The sequence below is a fragment of the Bufo gargarizans genome, chromosome 1, assembly GCF_014858855.1.
Source record: "Bufo gargarizans isolate SCDJY-AF-19 chromosome 1, ASM1485885v1, whole genome shotgun sequence".
Taxonomy (NCBI): Eukaryota; Metazoa; Chordata; class Amphibia; order Anura; family Bufonidae; genus Bufo; species Bufo gargarizans.
The window spans coordinates 522,412,560-522,433,817 of NC_058080.1; the positions used below are offsets into that span (position 1 = coordinate 522,412,560).

A 21,258-nucleotide genomic window follows, 5' to 3' on the forward strand; every position below is an offset into this window, starting at 1 on the left:
GGAAAACGGAACAACGGACACGGATGCACACAACGGTCGTGTGCATGAGGCCTAACCATTACTTTAATAACAAACTACTGCATTTCTTGTACGCATGCAATCCTGATATAATCCAGACAGGAAAAACACACAGAATGAAAGCAGAAAAAACTGATTGAACATGCACTATTTTATTTCTTGAACAGATCCTGACACAATCCGTATTGCTCATGTGAAAGAGACCAAAAGGCACCACCCAAATCCAGAAAACAGGGCTGAACTGACCCAAGGATCCTACAGTGGGCCCAGGCACCAATTCCATAATGGGCCCCAATGATCCAGGAAAAAAAACAAAAAACTTTTGTCTGCCTTTGGAGTCCATCAATTGCCACGAGGGTCTATTTCTTTGATTCAAAACCTATTAAACTTTATCGATGATAAAGGGATTAGGCCTCAAGAAAAAATTCCTCTGGTGATCCACAGGAACCCTACTCTAACCCTGTTCCCCCTATCACATCAAGGCAAGCACCAGTGTAACTACTGCCAGTGCAGAACCATTTGTGGCTTTCAATCTTGGCTTATGTTGTAGGTTTACATCAGTTTAGTGTCTGCACTGCGTCCAATTCCATGGGATGTCATGTATTCTGTGGATTTTTGGACCAGGGAGATAAATAATGAGCACACTGGAGCAGCCACAAGCAATTATGTGTGGAGACTAGGGTGTATCCTTACTGGATTCCATTATTGCAATCCAACTCATTCTGTACAGCACTAATTAACTGGATTACCTGTTTGTCCAAATGCAAATCATAGTGTCAGCGTCTAGAAATCAGTATGGCATCCCCCATGAAAATTATTGAACGCATCACAGTGGGGCCCATTAGAATCCAGGAACAATGACATCACAAAGGGCCCCGGCTGCTTACCTCCCTGGCATCAGCCATTACAGCTTCATTTGTTGGCTGGGTGTGCAATCATGCACATCAGATGATTTTACATTTCTGGGTGCGTATATGTCAGCTGATGGTATGCGTCCATAGGGGGAGGGTCATAATTCAAAAAGGCACATTTTTGCAGATTGGAATACTGCTGCAGTGTATTTTGTGAAGTGCAGAACAGACAAGCCACCTTGCCCATTTCTGATGGGTTGATCTTCTGGACTTGGAGAGTCGCTGCAGCCCCCATTGCTTCAAGAGGGGAGCTAGCATGGCCACTGCCAGTGGGAACCATTTCTATTTGTTGTTTCTTGGTCCTTGTGTTTCAGTTTAGTGTGTGTGCCATCCACCTTCCGTGTAAATAACATACTATCTATGGATTTTTGGTTCAGTGAGATGGAGAACGAGCCTGTATGTATATTCCATGTACTATGCTGGTACTCCACTCTATGCGTGAAGACTAGAGTTCCACCTTGCTGGCTTCTGCTGTGCAATCCAACCTATTCACCACAGCACTAATTCATTGGATTGAGAGGTCTGTCCAAGTGAAAATCAGAGTGCCAGTCTCTAGAAAATTAGTATGGAATCTCCCATGACAATTTGCATTGTGTGTGTCAGCATTTTTAAGTAATGGACCATGCAGCTCTATAGTGTAGTGGGTAACATTCTGGGCTGTAATGTAGAAGGTTCTGAGTTCAAATCACAGCATAAACTTTTAAAATATAGAGGCTAAATTAAATTTATATATTTTATATTTTTTTAGTAATTGTAAAAAATTTGTAATTACTAGAGTTGAGCGAACACCTGGATGTTCGGGTTCGAGAAGTTCGGCCGAACTTCCCGAAAATGTTCGGGTTCGGGATCCGAACCCGATCCGAACTTTGTCCCGAACCCGAACCCCATTGAAGTCAATGGGGACCCGAACTTTTCGGCACTAAAACGGCTGTAAAACAGCCCAGGAAAGGGCTAGAGGGCTGCAAAAGGCAGCAACATGTAGGTAAATCCCCTGCAAACAAATGTGGATAGGGAAATGAATTAAAATAAAAATTAAATAAATAAAAATTAACCAAAATCAATTGGAGAGAGGTCCCATAGCAGAGAATCTGGCTTCCCGTCACCCACCACTGGAACAGTCCATTCTCAGATATTTAGGCCCCGGCACCCAGGCAGAGGAGAGAGGTCCCGTAACAGAGAATCAGTCTTCATGTCATAGCAGAGAATCAGTCTTCATGTCATAGCAGAGAATCAGGCTTCACGTCACCCACCACTGTAAGAGTCCATTTTCATAAATTTAGGCCCAGCACCCAGGCAGAGGAGAGAGGTCCCGTAACAGACAATCTGGCTTCATGTCAGCAGAGAATCAGTCTTCATGTCATAGCAGAGAATCAGGCTTCACGTCACCCACCACTGTAAGAGTCCATTTTCATAAATTTAGGCCCAGCACCCAGGCAGAGGAGAGAGGTCCCGTAACAGACAATCTGGCTTCATGTCAGCAGAGAATTAGTCTGCATGTCATAGCAGAGAATCAGGCTTCACGTCAGGCACCAAGGCAACAGTCCATTGTCAGATATTTAGGCCCAGCACCCAGGCAGAGGAGAGAGGTCCCGTAACAGAGGATCTGGCTTCATGTCAGCAGCGAATCAGTCTGCATGTCATAGCAGAGAATCAGGCTTCACGTCAGCCACCACTGCAACAGTCCATTGTCATAAATTTAGGCCCAGCACCCAGGCAGAGGAGAGAGGTCCCGTAACAGACAATCTGGCTTCATGTCAGCAGAGAATCAGTCTTCATGTCATAGTAGAGAATCAGTCTTCATGTCATAGCAGAGAATCAGGCTTCACGTCACCCACCACTGTAAGAGTCCATTTTCATAAATTTAGGCCCAGCACCCAGGCAGAGGAGAGAGGTCCCGTAACAGACAATCTGGCTTCATGTCAGCAGAGAATCAGTCTTCATGTCATAGCAGAGAATCAGGCTTCATGTCATAGCAGAGAATAAGGCTTCACGTCACCCACCACTGTAAGAGTCCATTTTCATAAATTTAGGCCCAGCACCCAGGCAGAGGAGAGAGGTCCCGTAACAGACAATCTGGCTTCATGTCAGCAGAGAATCAGTCTTCATGTCATAGCAGAGAATCAGGCTTCACGTCACCCACCACTGCAACAGTCCATTTTCATAAATTTAGGCCCAGCACCCAGGCAGAGGAGAGAGGTCCCGTAACAGACAATCTGGCTTCATGTCAGCAGAGAATCAGTCTTCATGTCATAGCAGAGAATCAGGCTTCACGTCACCCACCACTGCAACAGTCCATTTTCATAAATTTAGGCCCAGCACCCAGGCAGAGGAGAGGTTCATTCAACTTTGGGTAGCCTCGCAATATAATGGTAAAATGAAAATAAAAATAGGATTGAATGAGGAAGTGCCCTGGAGTCCAATAATATATTGTTAAGGGGAGGTAGTTAATGTCTAATCTGGACAAGGGACGGACAGGTCCTGTGGGATCCATGCCTGGTTAATTTTTATGAACGTCAGCTTGTCCACATTGGCTGTAGACAGGCGGCTGCGTTTGTCTGTAATGACGCCCCCTGCCGTGCTGAATACACGTTCAGACAAAACGCTGGCCGCCGGGCAGGCCAGCACCTCCAAGGCATAAAAGGCTAGCTCTGGCCACGTGGACAATTTAGAGACCCAGAAGTTGAATGGGGCCGAACCATCAGTCAGTACGTGGAGGGGTGTGCACATGTACTGTTCCACCATGTTAGTGAAATGTTGCCTCCTGCTAACACGTTGCGTATCAGGTGGTGGTGCAGTTAGCTGTGGCGTGTTGACAAAAGTTTTCCACATCTCTGCCATGCTAACCCTGCCCTCAGAGGAGCTGGCCGTGACACAGCTGCCTTGGCGACCTCTTGCTCCTCCTCTGCCTTGGCCTTCCACTTGTTCCCCTGTGACATTTGGGAATGCTCTCAGTAGCGCGTCTACCAACGTGCGCTTGTACTCGCGCATCTTCCTATCACGCTCCAGTGCAGGAAGTAAGGTGGGCACATTGTCTTTGTAGCGTGGATCCAGCAGGGTGGCAACCCAGTAGTCCGCACAGGTTAAAATGTGGGCAACTCTGCTGTCGTTGCGCAGGCACTGCAGCATGTAGTCGCTCATGTGTGCCAGGCTGCCCAGGGGTAAGGACAAGCTGTCCTCTGTGGGAGGCGTATCGTCATCGTCCTGCCTTTCCCCCCAGCCACGCACCAGTGATGGACCCGAGCTGCGTTGGGTGCCACCCCGCTGTGACCATGCTTCATCCTCATCCTCCTCCACCTCCTCCTCATCCTCGTCCTCCTCGTCCTCCAGTAGTGGGCCCTGGCTGGCCACATTTGTACCTGGCCTCTGCTGTTGCCAAAAACCTCCCTCTGAGTCACTTCAAAGAGACTGGCCTGAAAGTGCTAAAAATGACCCCTCTTCCTCCTCCTCCTCCTGGGCCACCTCCTCTTCCATCATCGCCCTAAGTGTTTTCTCAAGGAGACATAGAAGTGGTATTGTAACGCTGATAACGGCGTCATCGCCACTGGCCATGTTGGTGGAGTACTCGAAACAGCGCAACAGGGCACACAGGTCTCGCATGGAGGCCCAGTCATTGGTGGTGAAGTGGTGCTGTTCTGTAGTACGACTGACCCGTGCGTGCTGCAGCTGAAACTCCACTATGGCCTGCTGCTGCTCGCACAGTCTGTCCAGCATGTGCAAGGTGGAGTTCCACCTGGTGGGCACGTCGCATATGAGGCGGTGAGCGGGAAGGCCGAAGTTACGCTGTAGCGCAGACAGGCGAGCAGCAGCAGGATGTGAACGCCGGAAGCGCGAACAGACGGCCCGCACTTTATGCAGCAGCTCTGACATGTCGGGGTAGTTGTGAATGAACTTCTGCACCACCAAATTCAGCACATGCGCCAAGCAAGGGATGTGCGTCAAATTGGCTAGTCCCAGAGCTGCAACGAGATTTCGCCCATTATCACACACCACCAGGCCGGGCTTAAGGCTCACCGGCAGCAACCACTCGTCGGTCTGTTGATCTATACCCCGCCACAACTCCTGTGCGGTGTGGGGCCTGTCCCCCAAACATATGAGTTTCAGAATGGCCTGCTGACGTTTACCCCGGGCTGTGCTGAAGTTGGTGGTGAAGGTGTGTGGCTGACTGGATGAGCAGGTGGAAGAAGAGGAGGAGGAAGCCGAGAAGGAGGAGGTGGCAACAGGAGGCAAAGAATGTTGCCCTGCGATCCTTGGCGGTGGAAGGACGTGCGCCAAACAGCTCTCCGCCTGGGGCCCAGCTGCCACTACATTTACTCAGTGTGCAGTTAGGGAGATATAGCGTCCCTGGCCGTGCTTACTGGTCCACGTATCTGTGGTTAGGTGGACCTTGCTACAGATGGCGTTGCGCAGTGCACACTTGATTTTATCGGATACTTGGTTGTGCAGGGAAGGCACGGCTCTCTTGGAGAAGTAGTGGCGGCTGGGAACAACATACTGTGGGACAGCAAGCGACATACGCTGTTTGAAGCTGTCTGTGTCCACTAGCCTAAATGACAGCATTTCATAGGCCAGTAGTTTAGAAATGCTGGCATTCAGGGCCAGGGATCGAGGGTGGCTAGGTGGGAATTTACGCTTTCTCTCAAATGTTTGTGAGATGGAGAGCTGAATGCTGCCGTGTGACATGGTTGAGACGCTTGGTGACGGAGGTGGTGGTGGTGTTGGTGGTACATCCCCTGTTTGCTGGGCGGCAGGTGCCAACGTTCCTCCAGAGGCGGAGGAAGAGGCCGAGGCGGCAGCAGCAGAAGAGGCCGAGGCGGCAGCAGCAGAAGAGGTAGCAGGGGGAGCCTGAGTGACTTCCTTGGTTTTAAGGTGTTTACTCCACTGCAGTTCATGCTTTGCATGCAGGTGCCTGGTCATGCAGGTTGTGCTCAGGTTCAGAACGTTAATGCCTCACTTCAGGCTCTGATGGCACAGCGTGCAAACCACTCGGGTCTTGTAGTCAGCACATTGTTTGAAGAAGTGCCATGCCAGGGAACTCCTTGAAGCTGCCTTTGGGGTGCTCGGTCCCAGATGGCGGCGGTCAGTAGCAGGCGGAGTCTCTTGGCGGCGGGTGTTCTGCTTTTGCCCACTGCTCCCTCTTTTGCTACGCTGTTGGCTCGGTCTCACCACTGCCTCTTCCTCCGAACTGTGAAAGTCAGTGGCACGACCTTCATTCCATGTGGGGTCTAGGACCTCATCGTCCCCTGCATCGTCTTCCACCCAGTCTTGATCCCTGACCTCCTGTTCAGTCTGCACACTGCAGAAAGACGCAGCAGTTGGCACCTGTGTTTCGTCATCATCAGAGACATGCTGAGGTGGTATTCCCATGTCCTCATCATCAGGAAACATAAGTGGTTGTGCGTCAGTGCAGTCTATGTCTTCCACCGCTGGGGAAGGGCTAGGTGGATGCCCTTGGGAAACCCTGCCAGCAGAGTCTTCAAACAGCATAAGAGACTGCTGCATAACTTGAGGCTCAGACAGTTTCCCTGATATGCATGGGGGTGATGTGACAGACTGATGGGGTTGGTTTTCAGGCGCCATCTGTGCGCTTTCTGCAGAAGACTGGGTGGGAGATAATGTGAACGTGCTGGATCCACTGTCGGCCACCCAATTGACTAATGCCTGTACCTGCTCAGGCCTTACCATCCTTAGAACGGCATTGGGCCCCACCATATATCGCTGTAAATTCTGGCGGCTACTGGGACCTGAGGTAGTTGGTACACTAGGACGTGTGGATGTGGCAGAACGGCCACGTCCTCTCCCAGCACCAGAGGGTCCACTAACACCACCACGACCATGTCCACGTCCGTGTCCCTTACTAGATGTTTTCCTCATTGTTATGGTTCACCACAACAACAAAAATATTATTTGGCCCAATGTATTGTATTCAAATTCAGCGGGATATAAATTTGAGGCCTAGTATTTAGGCGCTGGGTGACCGGTATGGATTTACTGACAGAATTAGACTTGGAAATGCACAGTAGCGTGTGTGTGAAGTTATTCTGAATGACCCTATGTGCACCTTGAATATTATATACCCTTTTAGGGATAGATTTCAAATAGCTCTGATATAGCAGAAACCACTAAATTATGAAATTGCTAAATTGGGAATTGTATTTCAACCCTGAACAAAAAATGTGCTTTAACGGACACTAAATAACTTGCCCAGCCACAACAGTACAGCGGTAACGACAGATTTAGCGGGATATAAATTTGAGGCCTAGTATTTAGGCGCTGGGTGACCGGTATGGATTTACTAACAGAATTAGACTTGGAAATGCACAGTAGCGTGTGTGTGAAGTTATTCTGAATGACCCTATGTGCACCTTGAATATTATATACCCTTTTAAGGATAGATTTCAAATAGCTCTGATATAGCAGAAACCACTAAATTATGAAATTGCTAAATTGGGAATTGTATTTCAACCCAGAACAAAAAATGTGCTTTGACGGACACTAAATAACTTGCTTATCCACAACAGGACAGCGGTAACGACAGATTTAGCGGGATATAAATTTGAGGCCTTGTATTTAGGCGCTGGGTGACCGGTATGGATTTAGTGACAGAATTAGACTTGGAAATGCACAGTAGTGTGTGTGTGAAGTTATTCTGAATGACCCTATGTGCACCTTGAATATTATATACCCTTTTAGGGATAGATTTCAAATAGCTCTGATATAGCAGAACCCACTAAATAATGAAATTGCTAAATTGGGAATTGTATTTCAACCCTGAACAAAAAATGTGCTTTGACGGACACTAAATAACTTGCCCAGCCACAACAGTACAGCGGTAACGACAGATTTAGCGGGATATAAATTTGAGGCCTAGTATTTAGGCGCTGGGTGACCGGTATGGATTTAGTGACAGAATTAGACTGGGATATGGCCAAAAAATAACCACACTATTGCTGGTTAAATGCACTTGGTGTGACAGCTTGACCAACCACACTACTGAGGGTTAAATGCACTTGGTGACGGGCGCAGCTTGCTCCTGATGTAGTATATGGCCAAAAAATGAACAGACTATTGCTGGTTAAATGCACTTGGTGTGACAGCTTCACCCTGATGTAGGCTTTAGCCAAAAAACAACCACACCATTGAGGGTTAAATGCACTTGGTGACCGGTGCAGCTTGCCCCTGATGTAGTATATGGCCAAAAAATAAACAGACTATTGCTGGTTAAATGCACTTGGTGTGACAGCTTCACCCTGATGTAGGCTTTAGCCAAAAAACAACCACACCATTGAGGGTTAAATGCACTTGGTCGCAGCTTGGATGCACTTGGTCGCAGCACCGCACAAGACACAAAATGGCCGCCGATCACCCCAGAAAAAAGTGACTGACAAACGGTCTGGGCAGCCTAAAAACAGTGAGCAATTGAATTTCAGCAGCTCAATGATGCACAGCTGCAGATCGATCGATTAATCAAGTCCTTTGGAGGAGTTAATCTGCCTAATCTCGCCCTACTGTCGCAGCCGCAACCTCTCCCTACGCTAATCAGAGCAGAGTGACGGGCGGCGCTATGTGACTCCAGCTTAAATAGAGGCTGGGTCACATGGTGCTCTGGCCAATCACAGCCATGCCAATAGTAGGCATGGCTGTGATGGCCTCTTGGGGCAAGTAGTATGACGCTTGTTGATTGGCTGCTTTGCAGCCTTTCAAAAAGCGCCAAGAAAGCGTCACAAAAGCGCCAAGAAAGCGACGAACACCGAACCCGAACCCGGACTTTTACGAAAATGTCCGGGTTCGGGTCCGTGTCACGGACACCCCAAAATTCGGTACGAACCCGAACTATACAGTTCGAGTTCCCTCATCCCTAGTAATTACTTTTTAAAAAAAATCTATCTATCGATAAAATCATACTTCTCATACTTCTGCACTTTATATGGTTGGATGCCCATTCAGTAGGTCAATTTTAGTATCCTCTTCATACATTCCTCTTTATGCCATACCCATAATTTATATCTCCCAGGGGTGTACCACACTTTGTATCGATACGTTTGTCATCTCGTTTTGGATGTTTTTTAACATGCATTTCAATAATACAGGGTGGGCCATTTATATGGATACACCTTAATAAAATGGGAATGGTTGGTGATATTAACTTCCTGTTTGTGGCACATTAGTATATGTGAGGGGGGAAACTTTTCAAGATGGGTGGTGGTGACCATGGTGGCCATTTTGACGTCGGCCATTTTGAATCCAACTTTTGTTTTTTTCAATAGGAAGAGGGTCATGTGACACTTCAAACTTATTAGGAATTTCACAAGAAAAACAATGGTGTGCTTGTTTTTAACGTAACTTTATTCTTTCATGAGTTACTTACAAGTTTCTAAACACTTATAAAATGTGTTCAATGTGCTGCCCATTGTGTTGGATTGTCAATGCAACCCTCTTCACCCACTCTTCACACACTGATAGCAACACCACAGGAGAAATGCTAGCACAGGCTTCCAGTATCCGTAGTTTCAGGTGCTGCACAGCATATGCTGTGAAGATACGAGATGTGCAGCACCTGAAACTATGGATACTGGAAGCCTGTGCTAGCATTTCTCCTGTGGTGTTGCTATCAGTGTGTGAAGAGTGGGAGAAAAGGGTTGCATTGACAATACAACACAATGGGCAGCACATTGAACACATTTTATAAGTGGTTAGAAACTTGTAAATAACTCATGAAAGAATAAAGTTACGTTAAAACCAAGCACACCATTGTTTTTCTTGTGAAATTCCCAATAAGTTTGAAGTGTCACATGACCCTCTTCCTATTGAAAAACAAAAGTTGGATTCAAAATAGCCAAATTCAAAATGGCCGCCATGGTCACCACTCATCTTGAAAAGTTTTCCCCTCACATATACTAATGTGCCATAAACAGGAAGTTAATATCACCAACCATTCTCATTTTATTAAGGTGTATCCATATAAATGGCCCACCCTGTATATAAATATATTTATAGATAATTAGTCTCAGTGTTTTGTTATATGTCTTTCCATGTTGCTGAGCTAGCTTTGCTAGAGGGGTTTATGTCACTTGTTGCTTTTTGTGTTTTCATGTAACCTAGTTTTGGTTTCTGATATATATGAATGCATAATATGTGGGAAACTACTACTGATGTTTTAGCCATAATATATTTATATTAAATTAAATCTAGCCTCTATTTCTGACAGGATTTAAACTCACAACCTTCTACATTACAGCCCACAATGTTAACCACTACAGTATAGAGCTACATGGCCAGTTACAATTTTTTTTTTATATATATGAGACTTCTGCTGTATAGGAATACTTACTACTAGTAAGTATTCCTATATAGCAGAAGTAATTAATTATTATTATTATTATTATTATTATTATAAAGTAACTGGCAATGCAGCCCTATAGTGTAGTGGTTAAGATTAGTGGCTGTAATGTAGAAGGTTGTGAGTTTGAATCCCATCAGAAACTTTTCAGAAATAGAGGCTAAATTAGATTTACATACCCTGGGTGTACCCAAGCACTGACACCATATATGAACATAGCTACATATGGAGTCAGAGCAGGGACTCCTAAGCCGAACTAGAGTCCCGACACCATCTCGTTTTCAGAGAAGGGGGTGCCTGGTTTAATGCTTGGGTTCTCCCATTGACTTCTATTGTGCTCGGGTGCTGTGTAGAGCACCCGAGCATTGGGAAGTGTTCTACTCGAGCACACAAGCACTTTGGTGCTCGACCAACACTAAATGCCATACATTCTTTAGATTTTTAGTCCAGAGGGCATATGCTGTGCTGACAACGTGATACTGCAGGACCTCAGCAATCATCCTACCAGATCCAGGTTTCCAGACCAGTGCTCCACTGCAGCTGCAAGCAATTGTAAATTAAAACAAAGATGACTCCTTGCTGGTTGCCGCTATTGCAGTTCAAACTATTGACCACAACACTAATTTATTGGATTGACAGGTCTTTCCAAATGCAAATGAAAGTGGCAGTCTTTAGAAACTCAGTATGGCATCCCCCATGAAAACCTGGCATAGATGGAACACTGTGCTTGTCAAAATGGGGCCCTCAGCATCCAGGGATGCTGGCAATCCCAAAAAGCCTTGGTTGCCTACCTCCTGGTGGCAGCCATGATTGCTTTATACATTGCTGAGGTGTGCAACCATGCTAAAAAGTAGGTGAGGGCACATTTGTGTGTGTGTATGTCAGCTGGGGTTACTTGTCCGGAGGGGGAGGGACATATACCAAAAAGGTACTTTTGTGCAGATTGGAATACTGCTGCAGTCAGTCAGTGTATTTTGGCAAGTGCAGAGCAGACAAGTCACCTCACCTATTTATGAAGGCATTGCCCTCTGGACTTTAATAGTGGATTGGTGCAGCCCAATTGCATCAAGAAGAGAGCTTGAGGGGCCACTGCCATTAGAGAACCATTTATGTTTGTTGCTTCTTGGCTCATGTGTTTCAGGCTCACATCAGTATTGAGTTTGTGCTGGCCACCCTTCTATGGGATACCATATATTCTTTGGATTTTTACAGGTGAAACTCGAAAAATTTGAATATCGTGCAAAGTTCATTTATTTCAGTAATGCAAAGTAAAAGGTGAAACTAATACAGTCCTGATCAAAAGTTTAAGACCACTTGAAAAATGGCAAAAATCATATTTAGCATGGCTGGATCTTAACAAGGTTCCAAGTAGAGCTTTAACGTGCAACAAGAAGAAATGGGAGTGAGACAAAACATTTTTTGAGCATTCAATTTAATGAAAACAACGAATAAACTGAAACAGGCTGTTTTTCAGCTGATCAAAAGTTTAGGACCACACCTCCCAAAAAAAACTAAACCCCCCCAAAACAGAAATTCAAATTCCAAACATGAACTCAGTAATTAGTAGCACTACAATTATTGTTTATCACTTCAAAAATTGTTTAAAAGTTCTGTGGCGTTCAAGGAGACGAGGTCTTTGAAGATGTTTTTCTCAGATGCTGTCTGATGGTTATGGGGCTGCAGTCAGCACCAGTAAGGGCCTTAATTTGGGTCGAGGATCGTCCAGTGTCTTGACGGACAGCCAATTGGATCCTCTGGCTCAGTGCTGATGACATTTTTTTGGGTCTTCCACTTGACTTTTTTGTTCTATAAGCCTCAGGATCATTTAAGAAATTCCAAATGACTGTCTTACTTTGTCCCACCTCAGCAGCGATGGCGCGCTGTGAGAGACCCTGCTTATGCAGTTCAACAACCCGACCACGTTCAAAAAGGGAGAGATTTTTTGCCTTTGCCATCACAACGTGTGACTACCTGAAGGAAAATGACAATGAATCCACATCTTTGCACAGATTTGGCCTATTAAAGGCATGTGGTCCTAAAATTTGGATCAGCTGAAAAACAGCCTGTTTCAGTTTAATCGTTATTTTCAATTAATTGAATGTTCAAAAAATGTTTTGTCTCACTCTCATTTCTTCTTGTTGCATGTTGAAGCTCTACTTGGAACCTTGTTAAGATCCAACAATGTAAAATATTATTTTTTGCAATTTTTCAAGTGGTCTTAAACTTTTGATCAGGACTGTATATGAGATAGACTCATTACATGCAAAGTGAGATATTTCAAGCCTTTATTTGTTGGAAAACTATGGCTTACAGCTTATGAAACCCCAAAGTCACAATTTTGAGGTACCCTTTGTTCAGGGGGTATGGATTAATTAGCTGACTAGAGTGTGACACTTTGAGCCTAGAACATTGAACCTTTTCACAAAATTCTAATTTTAAGCTGCTTTAATGCAATTCCTTTTAATTTGCATTATTGAAAAAAATTGACTTTTGCAAGATATTCTAATTTTTTGAGTTTCACCTGTAAGTCAATGAGATGGAAAATGAGCTTATCTGTTTGATACACTTCCTGTGCTGGTCCTGCACTTTCCCTGGACCACTGCACCTACCCTACCTGGTTCAGGTTTCTAAAAGCAGAATCCATCCCAGTACTTTGGTGCAGATGCCACCAGTCATTAATGTAGACTAGGGTTCCTCAATGCTGGAGCCACTGTTGCAGTCCAACCCATTAAGCACAGTGCTAATTCATTAGATTGACAATTTTGTCCAAGTGCAAATCAGAATGTCCGGCTTTAGAAAATCAGTATGGCACCCCAATGAAAAAATTTGCCTATACGGTACACTGTGCGTGTCATAATGGGGCCCTTCAGCATCATGGACAATGATATTACAAAGAGCCTCAGCTGTTTAGCTCACTGGAGGCAGACAAGACAGATTTACTTGTCGGTCTAGAGAGTGCAACCATGCACATCCACATGTTAGGGCACATTTGTGTGTGTGTTGGCAGAAGGTACACATCCACAGGGGCAGGGGCCTGGCCTGAAATGGCACTTTTGTGTAGATTAGAATACTGTAGCAACATATTTTGGCAAGTGCAGAATAGACAAGCCACCTCACCTGTTTCTGATGGGATGCCCTCTGGACTTGATGAGTGAACTAGTACACCCCTTTATTGCTTCATGAGGGAGCTATAGTGACCTCTGATGGTGGTAAAACATTTCAGTTTGCTGTTTCTTGTTGCATCACATCAGTTTACTGTTTAGGCCGCCCAGCCTTCCATGGGACACCATATGTGCTATACATTTTCCGGCCAGGGAGATGGAGATCGAGCTTGTCTGTACATTGCCTGTGATGTGCTTGTATCACACTTTCCAAGGACCACTGCACCTGCTCTACCTGGTTCAGGTTTCCGAAAGCAGGATCCAGCCTGGTGCTCCAGTGAAACTGCAACCAATTTTGTATGGAGAATAGGATGCTTCCTTGCTGGCTTCTGCTGTTGTCATCCACTGCATTCACCACAATGCTAATAAATTGGATTGATAAGCCTGTCCAAGCACAAATCAAAGTGGCAGCTTCTAGAAAATCAGTATGGCATCCCCTTTGAAAATTTGCACATGTCACAATAGGGCCCCTCAACATCCGGGAACGATGACATCACAAAAGGCCCCAGCTGCTTATGATGTTTATTCTGTTATGGTGGGTGTGCTAATGCTCAACCATGAAAACACTTGTCCTTCTACGGGACTTGACTTTCAAATCCAGCTGACTTCTGCAATGTAAAGGTAAAAGAGGTCTTAACACGAATGCCTGAATAACTGCTGCATATTGCAACTAATTTGTGATCAAAGAGTCTATGCAGAGGTTATAAACTTAGCGAATACAAAGTAACAGAAAATTGAAGTAGATAAAAAGAATCTACAAGACAATATGTCATGGTGATATTTTAATGATAGCTCAATTAAGGACTGCTATTTAGATAATAAAATGTCTGTCTTTTTAGAATCATCTTAAAGGGCAGCTTCTGTGGTATAGCTAAAAATAAATACCCAAAAGTTATGCTCCATTAATTTATATGTGAACAGGTCAATATTCTTATAAATCTCCTTCCTCCGGTGCAAAAGATAAATCATATACTGTCAGGGCTAGAGGCAGCGCTTGAGAAATAGTAACAATAACTGTTATTTTCCTACACCCCGCTGACAATGCAGTAACGGATTCCTACTGATGTTAATGCTCTTAAAACATTATCATGTTAAATTGGTGCAGGAGACAATGTCCAAATATAGTGATCTTGACTATTCAATGCCACTCAAAAAAAACATTGGAAGAGCCTCTACTTTTTCTAGGACTAATAGCCTTTTTTGTAAAATATAAGAAAAAGAACTGGATCACACATCCTCAATACTATGCTTTTATCTAATAACTGCTTCTCAGCATAATTTACATCGCTTCTCAGCGCAATTTATCGTATACCTACCTGTGACGGTCACGTACACTACACACAGGGGGAAGGATAGTGACCACTGCGCTCCACCCTCACCCCTGGCCCTGCCTGCTTGCCTCGCAAGTCCTAATGACAGGGGACAACTAGACGACAGTCCCTAACTTAGGATACGTGCTGGGAAGACTGACAAGACAAATAACGGAATGTGAACGGACCGGGTCAGAACCAAGAGAGCTACACAGTACAAAGGGTTAAGCAAAGAATGGTCAGGAGAAGCCGGGGTCAAATACCAGGAGAGTAGAGAAGTACCAGAGGAGTCCGCAAAGAGTAGTCAGAAGGGAGCTGAGGTCACAATACCAGGAGGGATGCGCAGTACAGGAGGAGCAGGCAAAGGATCGTCAGGGAACAGGATCAGGTGAGTAATAGCCAGGAACCTAGAATTAATAGGCAACTAGTGGCCAGCAGGGTGCCTGTATTTATAGTGGGGTCTGAGGGTCATGTGACATGGTCAGCATCACATGACCGACAGACAGACAAGACGAGCTCAGTGATCAGCTCGGCGCTCAAGGCAGACCTAGGAGCAGGGAGCCTCCCAGCTAGCAAAGCCACCCTGGGAACGAGGCCAAACACAGATCCTTGCTCCCGAAGCTAAGCAGCAGGTCTGCGGCTGATGGGAGACCGAGTGCGCCTTTGGCGCCCCGTGACTCTACCCCTATGCTGCATGCTAACATCAGGCATTAGTATACAATTTGATCAAAAGTATAGGCCTGCTCACCATGACAAGGTTGCCTCTTTGAATGGGACCCTATTCTAAATTTGGCGCAAGCGCTGCACGGCAACCACCGACGCCACAGCACCGCACCAGCAGGCAGAGGGACCCAGCAGTCAAATAGCACACCCACTGTCTGGCAAAGCCACCCTGGCACTGGGCCCCACCAGCACAGCACTGAAGCAACAATAGCTGCCGTACAGTACTGCATCATGTGAACAGGTGTGGAACTCACCTTATTACATACTCATAGGGACTCCAACTGAGAGGTAGGAATGTATACCCTTATGCAGACTCCTGCTAATTATAAGCACCTGGGCCGAATGGGGAGGAGTGCTGATACCAGGAAGGGTATGCAGTGCTGCACGGCGGCCATTATTGCTTTGGTGCTGTGGGGGTGGATTGGTGAGGCCCAGTGCCAGGGTGGCTTTGCAAGACATTGAGGGTACTGTTTGACTGCTGGGTCTCTCTGCCTGCTGGTGCGGTGCTGCCGCGTCGGTGGTCGCCGTGCAGCGCTGCACCAAATTTAGAATAGGGTCCCATTCAAAGAGGTAACCTTGTCGCAGTGAGTGGGCCTATGCTTTTTGATCAAATTGCATACTAATGCCTCATGTACAGCATGCAGAATAGGGGTAGGTACACGATCAATTGTGCTGAGAAGCGATGTTTATTATGCTGAGAAGCAGTTATTAGATAAAAGCAGAGTATTGAGGATGTGCGATCCAGTTCTTTTTCTTAAATTTTACATGTCTAATAGCCTTTTTTATGGCGAACTGGAGAAGCCATACAGATGGAGTAACTACTGGACCCCAATGCAAAATATGTTACAGGGTATCCCACTTACCATGTGCCATTTGTAACACTGGTGTCATCTTATGAGGTAGAGGGGCACTTGGGCTCTATCATGTACAAGGGTCTGAAATATACCTATGAACCCTATAGCTTAACCACTTACAGATATAGCATACTAGGATTACCGATGATAATTATTTTTTATACTTTGTTAACATACAGCTTACCATTTAAGTTGCCTCTTTGTGGGTCATTTTATTAATCTAGAGTCCTGGCTCATGAATACTGTATATTGCCATAACTAGTGCCACTGTCACCACAACAAGAGTAAGAGACATGGAACATAGGGGATCAGACCTCATAGGGTAGTTGTAAAGCTTGGTGGCAACCCCTATAGGCACATGAATAGTTGTGATTAGTGGCGATCCAGCATCTGTTACAGTTAAGATACTTATTAATATAAAATTAGCAGAAAAAGGCAACTCGGAGAATAGTTCATAATTGGAGGCATTTTTAATAGCCATGTTTTAATGAGAAAGAAAAACTTGAATGGAAACTCCAGTTCTCTCTCTGTGTAGATACTATATATCTAAAACATAGTATAGAAGGAAGTTGCAGTTGATTGTATGCTGCCCATTTGCCTTCTGTCTTTGGACAGTTCAAGTTACCACAATGGTGTATTAGAAAATAAATTGTGGCTGCTATGCCCTGAAGCTTAAGCAGTATAATGTCTGTCTATTGTTGCTGTCTACAGTTATAACAGATGTGGTTGATGGATGACCCAGAGTCTATGCCCTGCAGTTCCGTTATGAATACAGTTACTTTTGCGGCTACTCTCTAGGTCTTAATGATTCTTGGAACTGAAAGGGGCAGAAAGCACATGAAAAATTAATACTGCTGCTCACCATGTCACATATGGTTTAAGAAATACAGCCAGGGATGTGCAGGCCAGAAAGTCAGGTCAGTTGCCATACAATAGGTTGTATATTAGTTTTTTTCTATATTTCTGCACCAGAGTGTATGGTTACAATTACAGGAAAATATTTTAAATATACAAATTAGGCAACAAATTAGACAAATCTTACAAATGATTAAAGGCAAAGAATATGATGTTCCCTTAGACAATTCCTTTTAGTTATAGCTTATGAAGCATCTCGTCAGAGGGTTTACCAGAAAGACAATACTAAACTGCTAAAGGTCATCATCCAGAACCACTGAAAGCAAACTAAAAAAAAACGCTACACATCTTTCTATACCCCTAGGTGTTCATCAGAGGCTGCTGTGAGGCTGGAGGTACTTGGCTTTTAGGGACCAAGGTTACATCTGTGGAGTATGGCGACAGAAAATGGATGCAAACTCACAGGTAGCCAACCTACCCGGATGATCAAAAGGAAAACAGTCAGCTAGCAAGAGTCAAAAAAATAGAAGCCAAATTAGTAAACAAGAGGTTAATCAGGAGCCAACCCAAGTTGGAATATAGAGGATATCTAAGGAGGTATAGAGTATGAGCACTAAGTACAGGAGCCATGATAAATGCAAAATCACAAAACAATGACCCAGAGTCAGTGCCTGAGAAAAATCCCCCACCGAACCCTCTGATTGGACAATGAGCCAGAACCCTGAATGGTCAGGGTCCGGGCTCTCTGATAGGCTGACCAGCCAGGGCTAGACTGGTTGGTATGACAACCATCCAGGAACAACCATATGACTGGCGCACTTCCAGCTCCCAGCACTACATGGACTCAGCAGGGTACAGAGACAGATACCGCCAGATCATGGTTAGGCAAGATCATGACATTAAATGGTCACTAACTTTACACACTTATCTAACATGAATTAATATTACAGGTAAATATAAAAGACTTTGTAAAATATCAGAGAAAATGTCTCTTTTTCCACATATCAGCTCTCCCCACTCTTCCTAAACTGTCTCGAGAAGGGCTCTCAGCTCACAACCCCCTTCTCTATAGATTTCTATGGGCAGCATGCAATTTGTAAATTGACAGTCGTTTTCTCCATCTTGGAGATTATTAGTTTATGAAGGGGTATTAAAAGAACTGATAGAAAAAGACATTATTTTCTAAGATATACAGTAATACAGAGTTTCTTATATTCATCTGTACTGCTGATTTATACTAAGTTGTGTGAGCCAGAGATCCAGCCTACTGGAAACACTGGTGATCAGTTATTGTCAGCAGAAGCAACTGGTGGAGTGGGCAACCTCTTAAACGTTATTTTATTAAAACAAATATTTTCATATTCCATATTTTTCATTAGATAACTTCTTTTTTCTGTGGGAGGTGGTAAATGCATTGTTTTACAGGCAAGTCATCTAGTTGCACATGATATTAAGTGTCAAAAAAAAGTTTCAGAAAGCAACACTTGAGAATAATCCCAGAAAACACAGCACAAAAACCAAAGGCTTCTCCCACCACATGTGTTAGGTTAGCGTTTCTAGCATGGAAATCTGTTTCCCCGACTATATTTTTTATGCTTATTGTGTAGGCTGTGTAATGAATGGCACTGTAATTACAAAATCTCCTGCCTGCAACTGTTTAATATAATATGTAGTGTTAAAGTAGTACAACTTAACACAAATCTAAGGTCCTTAAATGGAATCTGGCACCAGGAAGTTCACTGTTAAACCAGGCCATGGGCGTAACTTCCAGGGTAGCAGGCATAGCAGCAGCTATGGGGCATCAATAACTAAGAGGGCCATCTCCACTCAGACATATGTGCACTTTGTGATGTATATGACCAATAAAGAGTTCATTACTTTTTGCATTATTTCTGTGTTGTGGCATCACTGACTCATTTCTGTACATTACCATGCCTATATTATCACACTAGTAATATCACTGTGAGCCTTATTACTGTACTGTGACATCATTGTGAACATTATGTCTGTGCTGTAACTTTACTGTGTATGTTATTCCACCATTGTGACATCACTGTGTGCATTATCCCGGGGCATTAGGAAAAACAAAAAAATCATATGTTTCTCATAATTATGCTTCTTTGGGCTCCATACATCCTTGGTATGCCTCTGAATCAGGCACAATACCTTGTAGGGCTAGCTCAGCTGAACGTAATGATATCTTTCACTTAGCTATCTGCTGCTTCACTCTGGAGAATAAGTTCTTTTAATGCAAATGCAAATGAGCAGTTTAGTGCATCAAGGCCGGACTCAAGACATTTTGTGTACCTTGCTGCTCCTGCTTAATTTGCCAGCCCCTTCCTCGTGTGCATATGGATTAAAAGTACTATTCCTCCAGAATGAAACAATGGATTGCCTGGTTAACAGTAAATATTTTTGTGACAGACCTTCCTCTCGCTCTTCTCTCCTTCCCAGTGAGCCTGGCTAGTGTCCTGCTAAGGTGTGCTGTTATATGTACTGTATACTGACTTCTGACTGTGTCTTGGAATTGACCCTTCTGTACCTGATTGGACATCTGCCTGATCTCTGTACTTAACCTGAGCTGCCTGCCTTGACCTTGGACTGTTTATCGGATTGCTCGTACTCTGCCTGCCCTGACCTCAGCCTGTCCCTGACTACAGTTTGTGCTCTGCACCTGTTTCTCCAGGAGATAGGGTCTGGTGATTCCCCTGGCGGCAATGTTCATGTGCAATCCCTGTAAAGAGTGAAAATCATGGAACTGCCAGGATAACAGCCTTAGGAGTAGCCCAAAGACTGACACAGTGGTTGTACACCCACTGTGAATGAATACGGTTATTAAATTGATAATTTTTAAGAAACCATTATTGTTACCTAGAATTTATTATATCTGTATAATCTTCACATTTTATTCAAAAATTCCATTCTCTTCCATTAAAAGGGGAACAGAACCAGACCAGATCAGTTTTGACCTTCATGTGATCTACCCAATCTGTTTTAAGAGGAGAAGCATTGATTTTCTTGAGGAGGATATCAATGCTTGATACACTATCACATTTGTCCTTTGCATTCTTTCTAGTTGCTGAATTTTAAATATTGTATAGTACGATAAAATCAACCATGTGCTATGGTAGTACGGTAATTTATAAGGATTGGATTCTGGTAATAAGCTACAAGGACCGTTGGGACTATCAAACTTACCGCACATGACAATGTAATTGCATCCCATCAGGCTTTCTGAGTATAGATTTCTAGAACACAGGCTGTTGTATGTAATATATTTGTAAACTGCTCCTATATTGTAAAAGAGGGCTTGTCACCTCCCCTAACATGCCTTGCATGCGTTGGAGCAAACACTTGTACTTGCATTCCCCCTTGTAATACGGAACATATATTCTTATAACTCTGTGTTGTACCTTTCCTGTATTATTACTTTCAGAAGTCATTAAATAATTGCTAACTGGGTAGTACCAGTTGGGACTGCGTCCCCACACAGTCTGACAGTATCCAATAAAAAATAATGATTATGAAAGGAGTAACAGCAAATTAGAAGAAGATGGCTGATTTATTTGAAAAACTGTAGCACACCTGTCCATGAATTGAGTTTGTTTTAAAGCTCAGGTCCTTTGAAGTGAATAAGCACTCACAATCTGTGGACAAGGAAAACACATATATTTGGAAAATATAAACCAGTTTTTGTACAACCATATAAGCGGAATGAATATACCACATTTACCCAAAGAAAAAGGGTTAACCTACCTCGATGTTTGTGTTAATTCATAGACAGTTCAAGACTGATTCAGGATTGGAAAAGACCATGTCAACACTGCTAATCTCCACAAAGAGTGGTTATCTCCAGCAGCTGTTTGCTGGATGTGCAAGTTATTGCTCATGTTCAGGGCTTGCCTACGTACTGTGAAATTTTGGCAAGAGATGGAATGTGAAAAAGCAGCCAAATTCACAATGCTCCAAAAACAAATTACACAACTAGATATTTATGTGTTATCCAAAATGGATTTAAAAAAATCTTAACATTTAAATGAACAAGTTATGCAAAAATTATGTAAAATATTAGCATTTTCAGAAATCTCA

At 44.1% G+C, this 21,258-nt stretch overlaps 1 long non-coding RNA gene across 2 annotated transcripts in view; it reads right to left on the reverse strand.

Annotated features, from left to right (window-relative positions):
- LOC122933878 overlaps positions 1–21,004 on the reverse strand; it is a 44,631-nt gene extending 23,627 nt beyond the window's left edge. For both annotated transcript variants that reach the window (XR_006388564.1, XR_006388563.1), the window contains exons 1-2: positions 20,926–21,004; positions 13,384–14,035 (exon numbers count right to left, since the gene is read on the reverse strand). This is a non-coding gene — a long non-coding RNA (uncharacterized LOC122933878). The remainder of the gene's footprint in view (positions 1–13,383; positions 14,036–20,925) is intronic.
- Between the last annotated feature and the right edge of the window lie 254 nt (positions 21,005–21,258).